Below are 22226 nucleotides of genomic sequence, written 5' to 3' on the forward strand. Positions count from 1 at the left end.
TTATTTTTAAACGGCAAACTGATAACTCAATTCAATGACAAATGGGATAACTTCAGGTTCTCCATCGTCAACTTCTCAAGAGTTTGTTCTGCGTATGACCAGTTTTTGAATCGAGGCGGGCTACTGACAAATAAGTTGATGTTGCAGTTTGTTTTCAACGGCTTTGTTTAAAGTCATTTCGTAAATGCGTAAATACAACCTGGCATTGTGTCAAATGCTGTCTGACGTGTTTCATACCAATTGTTAGGTTGTTTTTTAACTCACTGATTTTGATTACGGATTACTCCTTTAACCTGATCAAGATATAGGTCTCACGGCGGGTGTGACCGGTCGAAAGGATATGTTTACTCCTCCTAGCCACCTGATCCCATCCATAGTATGTCCAGGGGTCCGCGTTTCGCAATTCTTAATTTCTTTATAGGAGTTAAAATGTTAATGAGTAGGCTTTTGAGTACTGTTAGTAATTAACATGGGACATAAGTATCAATGTTTTGTTTCGAACATAGATTTATTACTTTTTTATTCTTGGCCAAGAAAATAGATGCTCGTAAAAACTTTCGGGTCATTATAATAAGTGGTTTTAGGAATCTGTGTTCTGTTTGTTAAGATATATTAACCAAATTCATGCATTTACAAGAAAACATAAAGATAACGAACAATGATCAATCTCATAACTCCCACAAGAATCAAAATCAGTGTGTAGAGAACGGTCTAACAATTGGTGAGAAACACGTCAGACAGCATTTGACAGATTGTATTGGCAAACTAGACCACAGAATTTCCGAAATGCTGATTTTAAACGCGACTGTTGAAGCCTTGTAACATCAACTTTTTTGCCAGTAGCCTGTCTGGATTTAAAAACTGATCATCTGCAAAACAAGCTCTTGCGTATCGAATCAGTTGAGAAACATAGCCATTATATCGCAACTTCTACGGTCGTTATAATGATCTAGTTCGTCATTACAACCTATCATTGGGTCAAATGCTGTCTGACATGTTTCATACCGATTGTTAAGCCGTTCTTGGCACACTGATTTTTGACTACGTATAACTCCGTTTACATGATTAGGATATAGGGCTCACGGCGGGTGTGGCCGGTCGACAGGGGATGAATACTCCTCCTAGGCACCTGATCCCACCTCTGCTGTGTCCAGGGGTCCGTGTTTGCCCAACTATCTATTTTGTGTTGCTTGTAGGAGTTATGAGATTGATCACTGTTTGTTATCTTCACCTTTCATGCAAGTGATAATGCGTCTACTGTTGGTAAAAGAAAAAACTACGAAGTGGAAATACATAAAAATACTAATATTTAGAATATTTAAGATGAAGTAGAAATGATAATATCACAGAGATTTATATTATTTTTGTTTTTAAAATCCTTCCGCAACAATGTATAGTCTTTTCCAGGCCATTTCTAAATTGAGTTGGCATAAATGTTTTGGACTGGATAGGATTAACTAAATGTAACAAATATGTAATAAATCTTGGCAAATGCAATACGCATTGAACTAGAACAAACGGAGTTCTAGTACCTCCCAATGTTGTGGTAAAAAGCGAAGGTGCTAACTGCCTTAAAAAGATCTTAACAATTACGATATTTTTCTTGAATGTAACATTTATCACACTGAAAATATATAAATTACAAGTAGTATATGCTATTTTTAAAAATATTTTAGAAATCACTAAAACTTAGCTGGTGAAATTTACTCTTTACAGGATTCAGTGAGGGATACATACAATATGATGATACAAAGATTCCTTCTGATTTCTATGGCATTCTTCCTGATGGCCAATTCTCCAGAGATGCTAGGTTTTATTTCTGTTGCCGTGGTGATGGAAATACAAACACGCCCATAACACTTCCGTCAGAGGAACCGTTTATTTTGTTTGCTGATACTTCAAGTTGTCAGAAAGTCTCAGGTTCTGTGGTCTTTAGTTACTTTATATCAAATCTAAATTTTAATTCTTGAGAGCATGTGAATAATTATATAGAATTACGCTTCATTGATTTTCAATACTGATTAATTATTTTAATGGTTTAATTCTTTATTAACCATATTATCTCCTGTTTTGAAGTAATGTTTCCTCTCAACTTTCTATTTGTAGGAATGGACGCAAGCATGCAATATTTGAGAATAAAAAACAATAGAGAGATATTGCATACTTCTGGAGATATACCACGTATAACAATATCCTATAAAGTAAACTATAGACTCGATTTATGTTACTATACACCGAGCAATTTTGGTGAGTACTGCTACGACCATTAATCACAAATGTATAATTAATTTTCCTACATTCTCTTTTCATTAAATTCGTTTAATTATTTTTAAGGATTTTTATTCAAATAAATGTCAGTAATATGAATGAAAATCAGTTATTGTGACAATCGTTCCAACTTTCTTTTCAGATGAAAAACTTTCTTATTCAAGATGGCCAAAGGAGCCCTTTGCATTAATTCAAGCTGCCCCTGGTTGTCCTGAAGGATTTGAATCTGGACAACTTGTCGAATACTCGCAATATTCTTTTGTTTCGTCTGATACTGACACTGCACTCAAGTCGGAGGGTGAAGCTCTACGTTATAAGTTCTGTACAAAGACAGAAACTACCCCATTTGGAGACCGGGCAATGTGGAGCCCTGGATCATATTGTATCCTCCGAGTCGGGGGAGTGTGTCCTGATGGTATGTACTCGATGGACTCTTAGTACAGGTTTGAAAATTGATAACTCTTAATAAGATATAAGAAATCTGTCAGTACTATACATAACTTGCAACATACTCTTTTGTTGAAATATGTCAGTACTATAAATACCGGGAACTTGCAACATACTGTTTTCCTTGGGGTATTAGGATTCTCTGAAGGTTCTATTTCATTGGTGGACAGTCAACCTCCAGACAATTTAACTGGTTCCCTTCCCGATGGTTCCTTTGTCGATCATGTCAACCTGAATTTCTGCTGTCGTTCCGATGGATTTACCCGAAACCCGATTCAACTCCCAAACAAAGAGCCTTTCATAATGTTTAAAGAATCATCTTCTTGTCAAAATGTCGAAGGTAAATTAAAGATACAATGAAGTTACAGATTAAATTATTCAAATTATTAATGCAGTATCTAGTGTTTTTAAGAATTATATCAAAATCATTAATTTTCAATGCAAACCATTTTCATTTATCGTTATCATCAAAATCATCATCAGAATAATCAGAGAGTATCTTATCTTAATATCAAATATTCATCATGAATTTTTTTTTCAAATATAATTTGAAACCAATAGTAGCAGAACACATTTTGATTATTCATTAACTAATTTCTAATTGAATGATGACACCTATTTCAGATATGAGTTTTGAAGAGGGTCATTATACTGTTGGGACTAAATCAAAAGCACCATCAACCTCAGGAGACACTCCGAAGATTTACATAAATTATTATAAAATCACATATTTCTACATCTGCTACTACTATCCAGCACAATACGGTAAGTTTTACTGTCAGGCTTTGTTTGAATCAGTTGATTAAACTAAAAATAATTGTCTATATATTGCAAACACACAATTTTCATTTCAGAAATAAATCTTATTTTTGAAAATACACGAGGATACGAATTGCGCCGGAATATTTCATGAAGCGCGTTAGCGTTGCAGTTCATACCCTCATATTTTTGGTATTAAAATTGAAACTTATACCCATATATTTACATTTTTTATTTTTGTCGGAATTCCGAGACGTACTATATCGAGATTCATATATGCATTGTTTACAAGTGCAACTCATTCATTACAATTTGTAAATATATAAAGGTGAAAGCATTTGGGATTGTAAATATATAGCTATGATTACATGTACTCTTATTATTTGAATCACACCTTTTCTGTCATTTTAACGAATCAGAATGCTTCTGATCCACTATCAAAATTTATTTTACCGATTATCAGTCATACTCATTAATCGTCATAGAATATTTGATCATGTATGCTATGGATCCAAAGTATGACTGGAGTCTTACTATCTAGAGTCACAACCTACATATAAGTAATCATCTTTAGATTTATTCTGGGCTTGAAACGTTGGTGCAAGGAATCTCTATTTTTTCACAATACATCGTCAGTCATTTCCTCTTCTAAATATCCCATATGTACATGTATGATTGGAATGGAGAAATGTGAAAATCAAGTGAATTTAAGATAATATGAAATATAAAATGTATATTTTCAGACTGTGGTGATACAATACACTTAACTAAAGATGGACAGACGTCCGCAGACATTTCAAGTCCCGGGTATCCTAACCTATATCCTGGAGGAAAAACATGCTACTGGAATATTATCGTCAGTATATAAAACATGCTACTGAAATATTATCGTCAGTATATCCGTAAACCGTTGCATGAAGGAATGCATTTACTTTTGAAAAGAAATACAAATAGTGTCATGTTTGCAGTATCAGTAAAACGTAATTATGGTCAATCATTTTTTTTGTGCATCGGTAAAGCAATTGCAGTGATGATGTTTGATAATTTGTTCACCCAGAGCATCCCGGTATATAATATCAATACATGATTAACATCATTAAATCAATTTATATGTATATGCTGCAACTATCGCTTAACTTCTTTCCAAAGTAAACTCAATCCAAAAATTATTATACATCAAATGTTGAGAAATCCAGCGGACACAAAGACGCTCCATACCTGAATTTCCATTCAGTATTTGTATGCTGTTGCGACACCGATATAAAATGTTAACGCTATATCCCTCACAATTTGACATGGCATGTTTTATTAGTTTAACACCTGTCTCTAGATAGACGGCCTTTAAACCCTCTTCAGTCACTTTGGGTTCACAATTTTTCAGCAAACTTTTATGCCGTCTGTATATTAGAGCTTGGACAAATTTCTTGTACTCTTAAGTTTGGTTTGTTCCAATAATGGCCATAAGCACTAAGCATAGGCCTTTTTCAGCCCTTCACCGGCAATGGTGACGTCTCCATTTGAGTCAATCAATCATACTTTTATTTGTAAAGCAAGTTTTTCAATTGTTTCACAGGACGACGCTATAATCATAAAAATCAAAATGACATTTTATTTAACTAATTATTCTCCTGTTGTATTTAGTTTGGTCTATATCGTGTAAATTGTCATTTCTTACCAGTGATGTTACGCCTTACGGTAAATACTCCTTATGCAACGTATTGTACTGGGTAGATAACTGCGTAAAAATGAAAGAAAGCAGAGGTGAGCAAGCTCATATACCCCACGTTCCAATATTGTTTGTCAATGCCTCATATAATCAAAATTGGTACCGTATAAGTTTTACATAATGAATGGTAATGATATGCATTACTGCAAGAGCAGGACAGATGGGCTCAAAATTCTAAGTTCAATAGAGGTATAACTCCCAGAAAAATTATTGAATCGGAATTTTATGGGAATATGCACATCTACACAGTGTGTCCTTATAAATTACAAAGTTTCATGAAATTTTGTTGAGCTGTCTCAGAGGAGTTGCATTGACAAGAACTGGACAGACAGGCAAGTTCAAAAGGGGCATAACTCCAACAAAAATTATTGAATCAGATTTTCCTGGGAATATGCACATCTACACAGTGTGTCCTCATTAACTACAAAGCTTCACGAAATTCTGTTGAGTGGTCTCAGAAGAGTTCCACTGACAAGAAAGGGACTGGCGGACTGAAAGACGAGTCAAAAACATTATACCCTCCGCAACTTCGTTGCGTGGGGTATAATAAAAATCGTGAACCATTTTAGTATGAATGAGATAGTGTTGTACAAATATCCAAATTTTCATCAATTGTCATATAATTAGATGGATAGATGAATCGCTGTGAGTGTCTATAATTTCCAAACATACCTTTTTTATCTGTTTCTTTCAGAAATAAATGTAGTAAAATGTATTTCATTTGTATATTACTCTATTTCTACAGGCACCAAATGGATTCAAATTAAAACTTCAATTCAACGAATTCGACATCGTAGCTCATTCACATGGAACTTGTGATGATAGAATAGAAATTAGACATTCACTGCCGGGCCAATTTGGACTAAGGTGAATTATCGTCTGTCATATGACTTGGTCGATTTGAACTGAAATTCATGGGGAAAGCTTATTCTGTGTTAAATTCATAACGCAATTGATTGAAACAATATTTTCAAATATGTAAGTTAAATGAAAATGAAAATTTTATTTAGTAAAACTTAATATATTAATATCTAATCATTCGAAGTTATCCAGTGCATCGGATAACCTTTGATTTATTTAACACTTTGTATTGGACAGCTATTGCGGGGACAGATATCCTATGACGGTTCTTTCAGAAGATAACCATTTAGGCCTGACTTTTGAGACCAGTCTTCGGTACTCTGGAAGGGGATTTTCTGCGAGAGCTACACTTCTAGAACGTATGTGTAAAGTATATATTGATGAAAAAGAAATGTTAGCAGTTGTGTAATTGAATATTTAAAAGCAAGTGTATAAAACACCTATTTATACAGCATTTTGAGATGAACAATCTACAAGTCTCAGTCATACACAGTTGGTACACCAGTCAAACAGTTTTGCTTCAGTATATGACGGACGCATGTTGTATATCATCAAAACATTTCTCAACTGAGGTATCAGCTCAAGAGAGATTTTCTGATCACCCGTTGTCCGTTCATAAACTTTAAGCTTTGTTGACTTCTCTAGAATCACTGGGTCATTTTCAACTAAACTTGCCATAAAGCATCATTGGTTCAAGGGGATTCAGATTTCTTCAAATGATAGGTCACTCCTCTTTCAAAAGCGATATAATAAAGAAAATTAAAAATGTGGTGGTATCTTTTAAAAATCTTTTCAAGAACCACTGGACAAGAAAAGACAAAACTTATGTAAATGCTTTTTTTTAAAAGTTAAGATTCAAAATTCTTCATATCATGGCCCCTGGGAGTAGGGTGGGACCACAATAGGGGATCAAAGGTTTACATATGAATATATAGGAAAAACCCATTTAGAATCCTTTTCTCAACAACTACAGGGCCTTGATAAGTTATATTAATATGCAAGAATTCTCATGTCATGTAGGTTGAAATTTGTTAAATTCATGTCTACGGTCGTAAGGGTGGGGCCAGAACAAAGACAATTAAGAGTAAGGTAAACATGGAACCCTGGACCAGAGGTGGCATAACGTGCCTAGGAGGAGTAAGGACCATGATTAGTCATATCAAGCAAGCTTTTTTATGGAGGGCAGATTCAAGTTTGTTCAATTTGTGGCCGGAAGTTACATGTAGATGAGGCCATGTATGCTCATTTTGCAAAATAAAAAATGCTACAGGGGTAGGCCGGGGGCACGATAGGTATACATTGGAAGTATTATTTAGGAATATATGGGGAGGGGCTTTAAAAATACTCCCCTCAAGAGTAGCATAGCCATTATTAGCGATATTGGTATGCAAGTCTCATCAGGTAGTTAAAATGCAAGTGTTTTTTCAACACCTGGCCTCAAGGAGTGGTTGGATGCTCCAATAGGGGATCACACTTTTCAATAAGAATAAATCTGTTAAAAAATATTATTGTCCACAGCAACAAGGACACGGTTAGTCATATCAATATACAAGCATCTTCATGTAGAGCATATTCAAATGTCTCCAAATTAAAGCTCTAGGGGTAAGTTTAGGCCCAATACGGATTCAGCGTTTTACATGGGGTTAGGGTGGGTTGAAAATGGGGAATTATATTGTACACGATATGTGAATATAGGGGAATATGGGACATCCCTATGTTATATCATTCAAGTTGGGCTAAGTCATGAGATCCGTTTGCTTAGGTGGATTGATGATATGGGTTCGAATTTTATCATGGGAATGAAAATGTTAAAATCTTTTTAATCTTCTGAAGAACAACTCATGTGAGCGTTATGGCTCATAGGCCTCTTGTTTTACATGACTTGCAAGAAAGTACATCTATGAAAATTATTTCATAATATGTCACGAATAAGCATAGAATGTACATTTGTATATTCACATAAATTACTTAATCTAAGAATATGTTCTTGAATTAGCATAGAGTCCGCTTGTTTTCTTGTATAATGACTATTCTGAACACGTATTACATGAAATAGAGGCTGCTGTATAAGAGTATCATCTTGCATGTAGTTGTCACATAATCCATTAAAATTCCATCCTCAAGACTAATTGGTTTTAATCGGTGGTTAGGGCGCTCTCTTCGCAACCGAGAGGTCTGGGTTCGCTTCTCGATCCCGATGCTGCTTTTAACACAGTAGTGAATATTCCTTCGTTAAGCACCCGGCATTGGAAGTGAAAGTCACGAGTCTTTCGGATATGACCTTACAGACGAAGGTTCCGTATCATGGTAGGCATTGGCACGATAGATAACCCCCACTTTTACGACCCTGATCATTTTGCATAGGTCAATATGTGTGAATATTGACCTAAAGTTGGCGACATCTTTAGATAAGTGAAAAATATTGAATGGAAGGCAAACAGCGAACAAATTAAAATTAAGTTTTACCAAGAAAATCCTATATAGATGATTTGATTATTGGTGTCAATCATTCCTTCTTCATTTCAGTTGATTAAGGTAGAGACGGATAGCAACCACGTGATCAGTAAAAATCGTGTATATTCACGTGAATTTATTTTCCGGAATTCCGTACGCCGTCATAGAGTAGTTGAAAAACATAAAGGAGTTCCGAAAGTACAAGTTGTTGCTGTGACTGACTCGATGATTGAGGGGGTCGTCTCGACGAAAGATAGAGACAGTTGGCCATAGTTTAGATTAGGAATACGTCAATGTAATAATAGTGGACCAAATGTTTCGTCCGTGCAGAATGGCACTTTTTACCTCACGACCATGCATAGCTGCGCTACGTAAACAATTTTACAAAGTTGTTGATGTAGCGTGATCGTGATGTCCGACTCCGAGTACGAGTGCTGCGAGTTTCAATACTGTTTATGTAGTCATTGAGAGTTTAAACAAAGTTTCTTCTGAGAAGAGAAATTCGATGGATGCATTCAACGTGGATAACGAGATTATAATTTCGTTTGGTAAGTGAAAAAATATGGCAAATTAAATGTGTATTCAACCCACTTTTCCTCTGCTATTTCACAACGTGAATTTATAATAACATCTATAAACACACAACTTGGAGATGTTTCATTTTCTTTACATTTATATATTCCATATGTGCCCAAAATATAACTCCTACAAGCTCATGTAATTGTAAATGAATATCATGTATATGCCACATTTAAAAAAATAGGGCTCTCACAAGTTTTTTTTGGAGGGGGGGGGGGGGTGTTGCACTAAATTTCTATTTGGTATACATGATAGTACTTATAGTATCTTGAAATTTCATTGACCTAAGAGATATTTCAAATCTGGGGTTTCATGTTTCACACAAGCATGAAAGTCTACAATTTAAAATATTAATATTTTGTAAAATCACAAGTCCCCTCATAGGCAAATGTATGTATTGTATGAACATAAGATATATATGTCCTTCTCTTGACCCACACTTGGTAAAGGAGACATGTCTGATAAATCTAGAGTTGACTTGTTTTGATATTATTAGAATGAACTGGCAGTTTATCGTATGAAAACATATTTGTCATCTCATATTGCAATATGATAATCATGATGTTTATTCACCTCATTAAGGGGGGTATGGGGTATGTACAGTTTAAATAGAAGTTAGCTATAACAATATAAAGTAAATAACAATCATTCAGATGTACTACTACTGCAAGAGTTCACATTGCTGCACTGCACACATTTAACATAGTGTTACATATGTAATACTGATTTCAGACAAGATTTTAAAAATTAACATAATAAATGTAATTTTCAATATATCAGTATTTTAAAGTTCACTGAAGATGAATTGAGACACACAATTTTAAAATTGACATTGTCTGACACAGTATAATTAATGATTAATACTGACTGTGCAAATATTAATTATGATGATTTTTTCCCTAAGTGTCATCCTAAGGACAAGTGCAAGTTGAAATGGACTTCGAGTCAACAACTTCAACAGCAATTTGCCTTGAAAATCAGCAAGAAAGGTACAGTATTTTCTAAGATATATTTTTTTATTTTAACACCAGACATTTGTAAAGGCTATTCTTAGTATATTAAATAATCATATTCATCTTTTTTTCTCAATATTTGAATATACAGAATATATTTTAACAGGTACTTCATTTACATTGATGATGTCATATCCCCTGAACCCCACAACTTTACAGGTTACAGAGAAAATTCAAGAACTTCTGCACAATGTGGGACTCGGATAGAATCAATAATGTATTTGTGAGCCCAGATATATTGTGCAACATACTAAAGTGTGAATTTAGTTGAAAACAAGTACATGTACTCATGTATACTATTATATGTCTTTCTTAAAGACAATAATATTGCATAAATGTAGATGAAGTGTCATTGTTGATTATTCTAAGTTTTTGATATATCAAAATCAGTAAACATTTCTAAATGAAAATAAAATACCAATTTTATAACTTTTAATCAATGTGTTTGAATTTCTCATTTTCTAATGCTCGAGAGAGAGATAGACGTTAAACAAGATACAATCAATCAATCCATGGGTCGCTTGAGTTGAAATTTTTCTATTGATATTGAATATAAAGTTGTTATTTAAACATATTTGGTGCACTATGCTGTATAATCATATCAATTTCTTCAAATAGGTATAATAGGTAAGCGTGTCTGGTTATTATAGAAAATTGTATGAAAAATAACTGAATATTAATGCAATCATTGTGAGTGCAAAAAGGTCAATTGCAAGAGCACATACATAAATGCATTAGGTGATTTAACAGGGGGGGGGGGGGGAGGGGGGGGGCAACCGGCGCGAGCTCCCCTAAAATTTTCAAGTTTAAGGTAAATCGTGGTATGTTGTTTAGAAAAATGTATACGATAAAAGAAGCAATAATTTCCTCCACTCTCGGAGAAATAAATGTCTGACAAAACATTTTGATTTATTGAATTACTCTTAGACCACTGCCTCATACAGTCCCCCCCCCCCCCCCCCCCCCCCCCCCCCCTCCCCCCCCCCCCCCCCCCCCCCGATTACAGTTTCCGATCCGCTCCTGAAATAGCTTATAGAAACCTTCTTATTGTCGTGTTCAATTCTCAGAGATAATTTGGGATCGAATGCTTAAACATTTTAAGTTATTAAAAAGTCAGTAGTTTATCTCTGCTGGCTAAATCCTTCTTCTCAATGCGCCGAGTGCAATTCATGATGTCTATGTTCCTGCTCATTCTTTCTCCTCCATACCATGCAGTATATTAAAGGGGTTGGGATGTAATGGAGACATTTGTTTTAACAAATATAAATTGTATTTCTATTTTTTGTGGGGGTTTTTATGTGGGAAAACTCTAATATTAATCATCAAATGTGATGACATATGATAAATTTATATTCTGAGTGTAAGTGCACAAAGGTCAACAACGAGAACTACAACAAAGTATAAGCTAAAATTTGAAATACATACTTTCTGTATTATATTTATTAATTTAAAAAAGGTATTACAAATAATCTTCGAATTTTAGCAAGCTTTTTTTGATGGATTGTTTACAACATCTTTTAATAATTCTTTTTCTTACGAAAATGTGTAGTTTGTAAAAAGGGGGTGGGGTTAGGAATTTTTTGCTAGTTCCATATTGAACCCCATTATGGTGTATAATTTTTTTCTTATATTTAACTTACTAATAGACTAACCACTTAATGAAATAAAATAAGAAATTTGATGGGTAATTTTTTTTGCAGCTAAAGCAAAAGTATGACCCTGTGTGCAAATATTGTGCACTATTTTAAGGTAATAGGCCAATGTAGCTTTGTTGAAGTAATGTTGTTGCATGTTAACAATGATTGCTGAACTTGAAATTGATGTGTAATATACAATTATGTGAAAGGTTGTTTGAAACCATATATGACAAGTTATGATCCTTTTTACAATAAAAATGTTATAGCTCTATTTGTATATTGCTCTCTACTTATTTTTCTTCACTTTTTACGCTTTGCAAAGACTAAAGAAGGTGCTATTAAAATTGCCATATTTCTCAAAAACAAGGTCGATTACCAACATTGATTTTTTAATATGTTTTATATCAAAGCTTCATCATAAACATATATCGAAATTAAAAAAATTCAATGGTTAATTTTTTTAGCATCAACCTATCAATCTCTACCTTAAAAGGAAATGCACGTGGCATTTTTGGGATGTCTCGAATCATTCATTTGTATAATGTAATCTGCAAGTAAAGGCACTGTCTCTGACTGTTTGTCATGACTTACTTTTGCCTTTAAATATTTCTTTGCAGCAAATGATACCAACTTCTGTTATACCAATAATGGAGAAAATTACAGAGGAAATGTTGATATCACTCGCCGATTTGCTAGATGTTTACCATGGTCTGATGTGAAACACTGCTTAAGTAATACATATAATCCAATGTAAGTACCATGTGAGTTTTTCTGATCACTTTTTTCTGTCATCCGTTTGTCTGTCTGTCCGTCTGTAAACGTTACCCATTTTAGGTCACCTGAGTCACTCATGTTCTTGTCAGTCGACCGTCATCGGTTGTAAACTTTTCAACTTCTTTTCTGGAATGGCTGGGAATAAATAAACAAATGTAGGTATATGAGATGTATGGGAAGAAGAATGAAATTTGTGCATTTCATTATTCTTGCCTCCCTGGGGCCTGAAAGGTGTAGCAAAACCATGAAAATTAATGTAATCTTCAAACATCTTCTTTACTCCTCAATATCAAGCAGTAAAACTATTAGCAATCTTTTCATAAGCAAGACCCTCTATCAACTATGTGAAATTCATGATTCCTGGGTTCAGGGTTCATGCCCAAAGGTGAGGCTAAGTTGGTCGTAAATTGAAAATGCAGTAAATATCAGAAAAGCTTTACTTTTGGACATCAAGTAGTCAAATTGTATTCATGATTATAATGCGCAATAAACCCTATACCAAAATCTGGAAATCGTGACCCTTGGGTTCAGAGTGGAGCCAAGTTGGTAATATGTTAAAAATCCATTACGTCTTAGAAATATTCGTTACTTCTTGACAGCAAGGGGGTTACACTGTAACCGTTGGCATGATTACAATGAACATTGAGCCCTCTACCAAAACAGTGAAATTCATGACCCTTAGGTTCAGGCCTTGAAGTCAAGCTAAGTTCACATATTGAAAATGCAATATATATTAGAAATTTCTTTTTCTTTCTGGACATCAAGGAATGAAAATGTTTGTTTGATTATAATCGGCATTTATCCTCTACCAAAACTGAATTCCATGATTCCAGAGCTCTGGTACACTGCAAGAGTGGTACTAAATTGAACAGATACATTATGCATTGAAAATGCAATAGAAAATCTAGTTTACTGCTATACATTGTACATACATACATGTAAAGTAGAGTGTAATAGATGTAATGAGCAGAGTGAAATTTATCACAATGTACCCCTTAGTTCAGGTCCCAGAGTGGGGTTTAGTTACTTATTGGTGATCAACTAAACCCCACTCTGGGACCTGATCTAAGGAGTACATTGTGATAAATTTCAACAGTGATCAATCTCATAAATCCTATTAAGAACATGAAATGGAGAGAAGGGTAAATACAGACCCCTGGCCATATCAGACGTGAGATCAAGTGCCTAGGAGGAGTAAACATCATCTGTTACACTAGCCGTGAGGACTATATCTTGAACAGGTAAACGGAGTAATAAGTAGTCAAAATCTGTATGTGAAGAATGGCCCAATATGTTAGACAGCATTGTACTTGGTAAAAGCTTGTATTTGCAAATTAAAGCATTATAACGACCATAGCATTTTCGAAACACTGAATTTAAACATTAGACTGTTGAAATCCCTGTAACATCAACAATAGCCTGTGTCGATTTCAAACTTGATCATTGCTCTCACGTATTGAATTAGTTGAGAAACATATACATCATATGCAGGTGATAATGGTATATTGCTATACAGAGATGGAAAGTTGACGATGGAGAGGCTGAAATTATCTCGTTTATCATACCGTTGTGTTGTTGGTTTAACCCGCTGACATCTATGTTCAATAAAATACCCCAATACGAAGCAGGTATGAAAAAGAGTATTGCTGATAGATAAAATGTCGTCGACATATTTAAATGTCGAGATGAAGGCCACAATAAGAATTCCTTTCTTCTATTGTAGAAGGTTTTGAATAAGGTTTGCTTAATAAGAACACAAAACAGGTAAGCTAATAATGAAACACAATTTGTGCCCATTAGAATTCAAACAGACTGTTGGAAGACCGGGTCACAAAAGACTACGGAAACATTGTTAATAAGTAACTCCAACATATCTTTAATATCAACCTCAGAGTACTTGCGCGTAGAATCAAAGTGTCTTGCAAAGAAATGTTTTGCATGACAAAATATGAATATGTCCGATCGATGTTCCACTTCTATTATAACAGCTGTTTATGATGTCAAAAGGTCTGGCCTTTAATCAATCATATGGAAAGGTCGTGTAAAGAATTGGAAATTTGTTCGTTTTGATGCTGTTGAATTAGGGGGAAATTTTGTGATTTTAAACGAAAAGTTCTTAGAATCATTGAGAATCCACGACACAGCTACTGACAAATATGTTAATGTTATAGAGATTTAAACAATATCGTTTAAAGCCAGTGTTTCGGAAATTCTATGGTCGTTATAATGATTTCATTTGCAAATACAAGCCATCACTAGTTCAACTGCTGTTTGACATGTTTTATAACAATTGTTTGGTCGTTCTTTACATACTCATTCCAACTACGGATTACTCCATTTACCTAATCAATATATAGGGCTTACGGCGGGTATGACCGGACAACAGCAGATGTTTACTCCTCCTAAGCACCTCTAGTGTATCTAAGGGGTCCGTGTTTGCTTTTCTCTTAATTTTGTATTCTTTATAGGATATATGAGATTATCACTGTTCGTTATCTTCACTTGTTTAATGATATGATTAATCAAGACCAGTACTAGTGATCTCGAGAAGATGATTTTCAAATAGATTTTTAGGTCACCTGAGTAAATGCAATTGGTTTTCGTCCGTCGTCGTCCGTTAACAATTGAACATTTTTAACTTCTTCTTAATAACTACCACTCCAATTCTTTTCAAATTGGACCATGGTATGAAGCATCATTGGGACAAGGGGGACATAAATTGTAAATATCAGGACTCTAGCACCCCTGGGGCCCTACAAATGTAGGGGCGGGACAAAAACTGTCCAAAATTGACCAATTTTCAAAAATCTTCTTCTCAAGAACAACACACATGTAAGAAAAACTAAATGCATAGTGATGTAGAGCAGGAAGGTTTCTACCAAAATTGTAAATTTCATGATCCCTAGGGTAGGAGTTCTGACCCCTGGGCGGGGCCAAACTTGTTATATAGTGTTTATGTGTAAAACACTTAAATTACATCTTCTTTAATGCTATTGACACTAAATTGATAGTAAATAGACATTTAAAAAGAACAGGTAGTCCTTTACCAAAATTGTAAATTTGATTATTCCAGGGGTAGGGGCTTTGGTATCAGGGTGGGGCCAAAATGATCTGTTATTAAATGTGTTCACAATAAACATTTTTAACTTCTTCTTGATAACTATCATTCCAATTATTTTCAAATTTGGTATGAAACGTATTTGGAACAAAGGGAACATAAATTGTAAATTTCAGGATTCATGCACCCATGGGGCCTTAGGGCAGGGCAAAAACTGCCCCAAAATTACCAATTTTCAAAAATCTTCTCAAGAACAAAAACTAAATGCATAGTGATGTAGAGCAGGAAGGCCTCTACCAAAATTGTAAATTTCATGATCCCCGGGGTAGGGGTTCTGACCCCAGGGCGGGGCCAAACTTGTTATATAGTGTTTATATTTAAAACACTTAAATAACATTTTCTTTAGTGTTTTTAATACTAAATTGAAACTAAATGGATAGAGCAGGTAGTCTTTTACCAAAATTGTAAATTTGATTTCCTCCAGAGTAAGGGTTTTGACCACAGGGTGGGGCTAAACTTAGTATATAGTATGTTTGTGTAAGTTTGCTGATACTATATAAAATCTAAATACATACTTAGGAATAGCAGAAAAGGATGTACAAAAAATGGTGAATTTCACAACTCAGGATTATGACTTTAGGATGAGTCCAAATGAGTCATATATTTTAATGTTTTAATTTAATACACCTATTATTTAAAGCCTTTCATCAGTGTATGCACTTTTGAGGGCAGTAAAGTTTCAAGAACGCATCTTGTTTTATACCGTTGTTGAACATTAGAATTTAGCTTAGATATTCAGAACAGGAATTTTTTTCTAGATTTCATAGCCCATGGAAGTAGTAATACTTTTTCATTAGTATTCAGTTGACCGATAAGGCCTGTGGGCCTCTTGTTTCATATATTCCTGTTAAAAAAAATTATTTCTTATTTTTGCTCCACCGTACCTCCAAGGACAATCATTCAAACAAACTTAACTTTGCACTATCTGAGGATGATTGCATACTAAGCATGACTCTTCCTCTTACGAAAAGTTTTGGATTTTCCAGACATACTCTCATGTAAAACTTTGAATCCAAAATGTGGTCCAAATCGACAGCCAGGGCATTGACTTGAAGAAACTTGAATTTGTACTCTCTGAGGATGGTTGCATAATGATAGGACTAAATCTGGTCCTGATGCTAACCAAGACTTCACATGTCATTTTAATCTTGACGAGATTGTTTGTATATATTCCCATCTAAAACATTAATTCTCTATTGTGGCCCCACCCTACCCCCAACAAATTTGATTCTGTACTACTTGAGGATGCTTGGCTATTAGAATGATTAGTCATGACCAAGCTGTTCAAGTGAAGATTTCAATGTAGCGTACATTCATATTTTATCAAATCATTTAGCTAGGATGGGGATAAAATATGATGTCAAAATTTTACATGAAAATATATGTAGGAAATTGTTTTAAGAATTCTGGCCAAGAGTAGCAGGCTCACACTAAATCATAGTAATATCCAAACATCTAAGTTTTATGGATTTAAGGTGGGTATTTTTCTTTCAAATTGTATACATGTAGTCCGAATTTCAACAATTTTTCCGCCTTGTAAAAACGCTGTTAAATCATCACAAGCATTTATGAGGCTGTATGGCACGTCTTACGTTACTTCACCTGTTTTAACCAGAATTATTTGACTTAAAGCTGTCTTTACAAACACCATTCACTCAGCCATTTCAAGTCAGTCACGTGACCAGTTTAGACTTTCAGATCATCGGTGATCTTATCTGTGTAAAGCTGTGTATTTGGTTACAACAGTACAGTGCCATAAGTTTAAGACAAATAAAAACATCAAATACCTCATAGTAATTCGTTGTATTTCGCTCTTTCAGCTTTAAAGTTAGACAGTTGCCTTTGATTTTTATACCTCATGTTGGGATTCCCCTGACCCGCGTGGGGCTATTCATAGACTCAAATTTATGCGTTCCCACTACTATTTACTTATTAAATAATCTTTTCATTGTTTTCTTTTGCATGTAAATGTTTTCAAGCATGTAATTAAGGGAAAATTAATAAATTAAAAAACTAATTAATCTGCTTTAAAGTAATTATGTACAAAATAATACATGAACATCGGATCATACAGCCTTAGATTATGGAATCACTATGTTGGGTGAACTAAAGTTCGAATCCCGGCCGCGACAGACCCAAGTCGTTAAAAACGGGTAGTGATAGTTCCATCGACAAACGCTCGGCATCATGTGATTGTAAGCAAGATACAATCAATCAATCAAAGTCATAATCCCGTGAGACTAGGGTGGGTTACTATACAGGTTTCAACTTTTTTGTGGAAATAAAGAGGTAAACAATCTTTTAAAGATCAGCCTCTGAAGGACGAGGGTTACTCAGGGGAGGGTTGTAGCTCATGAGTATCTTGTCTGATAATGTCAGTCATTGTTATCTAATACAACATAGGAATTGGTTATCACCTTATCATTTATCTTTACGTCAGGGACCTAGATGATGATCTACTTAGTAATTATTGTCGGAATCCTGGACACGGCACCAGACCGTGGTGTATCACCAATAAGTTCCAGTGTACAAGAGACTACTGTGACGTCTGTGGAATCGGTAAAGCATATTCAAATAATCATTTCCCCTTGATAATACGAAAAACGTATGTGTTTACTGAGATACACATAAACAGATAAATGTCACAAATGGTGTCATCATTATCGAATTTAATGAAAAACATTTTCCGTGACTTCATGAAATATTGATATACAAATAGATAAAACATTTTAAAACTTAACTGTTGCTTACAGTTACATTAATTTTAATGGCATGTGAACCCTAATAAATGTAAACAGATATCACTACATACAACAATGTAAGATCATACTGAAACTTATGGTGAAGAGATCCACAAAAGTTCTTGTTTTCGTGCAAAAATGATTCAAGCTAGTAATGAGAGCATTGTATAGTATACAAGGCGTGAATTTTATTTATTTTTTCCTACTGGCCTAATTAACGCTGTAGCAGAGTATTAGAATAATTGTTGTTGAATTACAGAGAAGAGTTACGATGTATTTGACGACTGTGTGGATAGAATGTTAAATATATCAAACTGTGATCATGATCCAGAGCTGCAAAAAGGTTGCAGAATGTCTTGTAACCTGTGTGACACACTCCCTCAAAATAGAGGTAAATATACAATAATGAATCACTTGAATTACATGTTCCAATTCTGATTGTTTTGCTGTTTTCCGCCACACTTAACACTTTTTCAGTTATCAGGTGGTACCCAGTTTTTATTGGTGGAAGAGAGAACCCATATACAATGTAACTAAGAAGAGACCACCGACCTTCCGAAAGTAAACTGGGAAACTTTCTCACTTACCGGCACGAGCGGATTCAAACCCGAGTCTGCGATAATTCTTAAAATCACATGACAAAGAATTCACTTCAAATAAATTATCTCACTTAACATCATTCCATGAAATAAGAATCAGCAATCTCTGTAGATGAATTTTCATTGATAAAAGATAATAAATTCATATATTCCAGTTGGTAATGTAACCTGTGATAAACCAAACGTTCCGTCAGATTCAACAAGTGGGACATTGAAAGAGAATTACTCTGTGGATGAAACGGTAGAATTCACATGCAAAACAAATACATTCGAGAAGCAAACGATAACCTGTTTACCTGACGGATCGTGGTCGAACGCAGGATTCGCTTGTGGACGTAAGTACATGTAAAAGCAAGGAGTCATATACTAAGTACTTAATTGTACGTAGTTGTAAAAGCAATCAGTATCTGTAAAAGGAGTCACACACCAAGTACTTCGTTGCATCGATACAAGGTCAAAAGAGAAACTGTCCCCAGTTCTAAAATGAACGAGACGGATAATGAACATTGTTAAATTTTCGTGACGATCCGTTCCTTCTCCAAACCAAAGAAATTCATTTTAAATGGAAGAAGAGATGTTTGTAAAACACATATGCCCCCCATGGTGCAAAATTGAAAAGGGTTATACACACACATCATTTAATTGATAGTAGTATCATCAATTCAAAATATTGAGCAGAAAATATCTTCCTATGTCAAGAGTGAATTGACCATGTGACCTAAAAATCAATAGGGGTAATCTACTCCTTATGCTGTACCAGTGTACCAAGTTTGGTGTCAATCAAATAAATAATTCTTAAAATATTCTTATGTCCAGTTCAACTATTGACTTTTGACCTCAAAATCAATATGGGTTATCTTCTAGAGCAGTCCCACTTTTTGAAAGAGCAGTCCCCGGGACTGCTTGGGTGTGAGGTTGGTACTGTATCAGAGGTTGAATCAGGTACTTAGAAGGAGTAAGGTTCCCCTGTCGACCGGTCACACCCGCTATGAGCCTATATCTCGATCTCGATCGGGTAAACGGAGTAATCCGTAGTCAAAACCAGTGTGTAAACAAAGGCTAAATATTACATGTAGTTTATTGAGTCCTGAGAAAACATGTTATATATATTTCATACTCGTTTGTGTAGATGTGCTATCGAATCACAAACCTCTTTGATCGACCTGTGTAATATATGAACGATAAGCGAAGTTTAGAAGAAAAATCCCCAATAATTCCAACACTGGAATATCTTTTAGAGTAAATCCGTTTGTTTTGAAAATATCGGTAGCTTATATCATGACTGAAGGTAGACTTAGGGTCCTTGGCGCATTCATACCGCCGCGGTGGCCGAGAGGTCAGAGCGGTTGCCCCGCATGCGGAAGGCCCAGGGTTCGAATCCCGGCCGCGACACACCTAAGTCGTTTAAACAGGTAGTGACAGCTCCATCGCCAAACGCTCGGCATCAGATGTGAATGTTACGGGTCCTCGGAGATGAGCTTAAAACCGGATGACCCGTGTCACAGTAAGTGTGACACGCTAAAGAACCCTCACTGCTCAATGGCCGTAAGCGCCGAGCATAGGCCTAAATTTGAAGCCCTTCCCCGGTCTTGGTGACGTCTCCATAAGTGAAAAATTCTCGAGTGAGACGTTAAGCAAGATACAATCAATCAACATTCATACCATGAAAAAAATATTGTCTCATTTCCATTTTATTACGACTACAGGTTGTAAAACTGGGTGGACGCCTTACCAAGGTCAGTGTTATAAAGTTTTTGAGGAGGAGGTGGACCGTACCACTGCAGTAGCACGCTGTTTGGGTGAAAACAAGGCAACGCTGGCGTCCAGTAAAGACAAAGACGAAAACGATTTCTTGAGAAGTTTGGTGTAGGTTTCTGTTTAGAAGAGTGACGAATGAGATTTATAAATATCGATTTAGAATATAAGAAGATATTTACTACAGCATTTACACAATATTTCCGATTGAATTTTACAGACAGAATGGGGTGGATTTTTGGATTGGTCTTGAAAACGGTTTTTGGCCAGATGGAGAGAAAGTGCAGTGGACTAATTATAAGCGTGGTAAATTTGTTTTAAATATTTCTAAAATCTGTTTATTTCATCAGGTATAATGTTTTAGTATATTATTCATTATAGACAGAGTCTTTCTAGAATTTATACATCGTTTCAGGTTCCTCAAATGGCTGTGCGTATATTTCTGACAAAACGGGGAAATGGCGAGGTGTTAGGTGTGGATCTGCATTTTATATTCCCTATGTTTGCTCATACTCACCACAAGGTTTGTACATGATTACAGCATAACTCTGGTATATCCAGAGGCCCGTGTTAGCACAACTCTCTATATTGTATTGCTTATAGGAGTTATGAGATTGATCACTGTTCGTTATCTTCGCCTTACATTAGTAAACTTATTAATTATATTCAACAAAACTGTGGATATCACAATGTTTAGCAATCAGTAGTTATTTTGAATGATAAATCAAAAATACCTGTTGATTAAGTACGTCTGCAAAATATGTGTCTATCTAGTTAGCATAAAGAAAATCATTGTATGCATTCGTCATGATCGTAACTTTTTATAGTTTATATATATTCTTTTTGCGCTCATATTATATTACCCTATGCTACATTTTACTCTATATCTGCTTTTAATTTATGTTCCTATTTTATATTACAAAGCTCGACAGATATGCGAAGATGCTACACCTAAATGTGAAATTTACTTAAATTTGGATCCTCGTGCTTGTGAAAATGAAGAATTTGTTTGGCACACGTGTCCCAAAACCTGCGGATACTGCGATAGTATACAAGGTAGTAATTATTTATAATGAATATCTTCATGCATTTTAACTCGGGACAATGGCGAATCTCCCTTTTTCTGAGCATCTTATATAAAAATTTCATTATACTGTCGGTTATCATCTTTAATGGGTGGCAAAGGTACTATCTTTTGTCTCAAATCCGTCTGAAAATTTTATAGATCCACCTTAGCACATTAAATACAATTAATCTGCTAATCTGTTAATGTAAAATCTATAACATTATTCCAGAACTGCCTTGACTTTTTAAAAACTCGTTTTATTCCCTCAGATGACGACTTTAATATGAAATATTGTTTAAATTGCCTGTAAGAAGACTGATGACTTTCCAGAAATCTCGTTTCAATTGCTTGTGACGAGACCATTTCTCAAAACCATATTAAAGATGTACTTTCAGAACCATAACGTCGGTTTTACATTAGCAGTAGTAT

At 35.0% G+C, this 22226-nt stretch overlaps 1 long non-coding RNA gene and 1 pseudogene across 1 annotated transcript; both read left to right on the forward strand.

Annotated features, from left to right (window-relative positions):
* The window catches only part of LOC130054968 (uncharacterized), a 57069-nt pseudogene that overhangs the window by 22885 nt on the left and 11958 nt on the right, over nt 1-22226 (forward strand).
* LOC130054582 (uncharacterized) lies at nt 8686-10543 on the forward strand. The gene is made up of 3 exons (XR_008802894.1): nt 8686-9063; nt 9999-10083; nt 10214-10543. It is a non-coding gene; the product is annotated as an uncharacterized LOC130054582 (long non-coding RNA).

The sequence above is a fragment of the Ostrea edulis genome, chromosome 5 (genome assembly GCF_947568905.1).
Source record: "Ostrea edulis chromosome 5, xbOstEdul1.1, whole genome shotgun sequence".
Lineage (NCBI taxonomy): Eukaryota > Metazoa > Mollusca > Bivalvia > Ostreida > Ostreidae > Ostrea > Ostrea edulis.